A 2047-nucleotide genomic window follows, 5' to 3' on the forward strand; every position below is an offset into this window, starting at 1 on the left:
GGCGGACGGGGTGGCGGTGGACGATCTCGGTGGAGGTGGCAGTGGGGGGCTCGGTGGAGGTGGAGGGGTCGGGCGAGGCACTCCCGGTGGCGGCGGCGGTGGAGGCGGCAGCGGCGGCAGAGCAAGCTGGAAGGGGCGGCGGCGCTGAGGGGCGGCGGCGGACAGACGCGGCAGGGCCGAGAGAAACAGAGAGAACAGAGGAGTGAGCGCGCGCGAGGGGGAAATTTTGCATAAGTCCCCGCAGGAAACATTTCCGAGAGCGAACTTTCGGCGCACTCGCTAAAAGTCTTAACCCAGATCTCGGGGACTTTTCCGAGAGCCGCACCGACAGTGGTTACCGAGGGTCGTCCAGTGGCACTCGGCAATGGCCGCATTTTCCGAAAGGGACTCTCGGTAAAGCATCCTTCTTCTGCATTCTCCATAATATGTATTATAATTTTTTTGTACTTTTTTTGTTGTTTTCTTCCATGCTTGGCAAACAACCTTAGCACATCATAATTACCGTCTTGTGTTTTCTTTTTCAAATGATGGGCCTCGCCCGATTCTAGAGACAGGCTCCCCTCCGGTGGCCCCGACAGTCTAGGGCGTTGATCGGCACCGAGAGGGTGTAGTCCAAGGTGAATAACTGCTTCTCTGTGTTAGTGCATGTCATCACGAGATGACAGACCAAGTCTAGGCTCGTTCTGTCACGGGATCACCCACCGAAGATTCTAACTCGGGGGCGAACGCAGCCGGTCCTCGAGGTTCCCGCCCATGTGTGTGGTTTGTGAGGCACGTGCCACGTCAAGGACATGTGTTGCTTATTCAAATAGCACACCACCCCTGCATGCATATGCATGGGCCACATGCAAATAGGGGTGCCCCCCCCCCTCGGGCGGTCTCCATATCGAGCACCCATCTGGTGGCCCCGGCGGTCTAGGGCGTTGTTCGGCATCGAGAGGGTGTGGTCCACGGTGAATAACTGCTTCTCCGTGTTAGTGCATGTCATCGCGAGATGACAAACCAAGTCTAGACTCGTTCTGTCACGGGATCACCCACCGAAGATTCTGTCCCAAGGATGGACGCAGCCGGTCCTCGACGTTCCCGCCCGTGTGTGTGGTTTGTGAGGCACGTGCCACGTCAAGGACGTGCGTTGCTTATTCAAATACCACACCACCCCTGCATGCATATGCATGGGCCACACGCATGTAGGGGTGCCCTCCCCCCCCCTTCGGGTGGTCTCTATATTGAGCACCCATTCGGTGGCCCCGTCGGTCTAGGGCATTATTCGGCACCGAGAGGGTGTAGTCCATGGTGAATAACCGCTTCTCCATGTTAGTGGATCTCATCGCGAGATGAAAGACCAAGTCTAGGCCCGTTCTTCGAGATACTCTATGGGTATCGAGACGGAATGTGTCCTGTTTGTGCAGGAAGTGCGGGTCCTGTTGCTCCATTGGCCTCGAAACTTCTTGTGCTCTCAAAGGAGGCCATCGCATGTATATGCATGGGCTATCCGGTGGCCCCGGCGGTCTAGGAAGTTGACCGGCACCGAGAGAGGGGCTAGGCCACGGTCAACAACTGCTTCTTCTCATGTTTATTACTTTACACTCTTTAAAGTTCTCTCTCGATGCCGGTCTAGAAAGTTGAACGGCACCGAGAGAGGGGTAGGCCACGGACAACAACTGCTTCTTCTCATGTTTTTTACTTTAAACTCTTTAAATTTGAGTTTTGAAAAATTCATCAAAAGTCATGGAATTTACAAACTTTGGTCGTAAAAGAATATGAAATATGAGATACAAAAAAGATAGTGCAAGACAAAAACAAAAACAGAAGGGAAAAAAATTAGAGCAGTGGTTACCGAGGGTCGATTCTCCGCCCTCGGTAATGGCCACCTTTTCCGAGTGAAGCTCTCGATAAAGCATCTAACCTAGATCTTAACCTTTCCCCTTTCGTTTGTATCTTCATTTCCCTCCTCTCTTACCCGCGCCACCGCCGCCGCCGACGCCGAAATGGCCACCGCCGCCGCCGCCACCAACTACGGCCGCCACCCCTCCTCCACCGCTCCCAA

This window comes from Triticum dicoccoides, chromosome 1B (assembly GCF_002162155.2).
Source record: "Triticum dicoccoides isolate Atlit2015 ecotype Zavitan chromosome 1B, WEW_v2.0, whole genome shotgun sequence".
Classification (NCBI taxonomy): Eukaryota; Viridiplantae; Streptophyta; class Magnoliopsida; order Poales; family Poaceae; genus Triticum; species Triticum dicoccoides.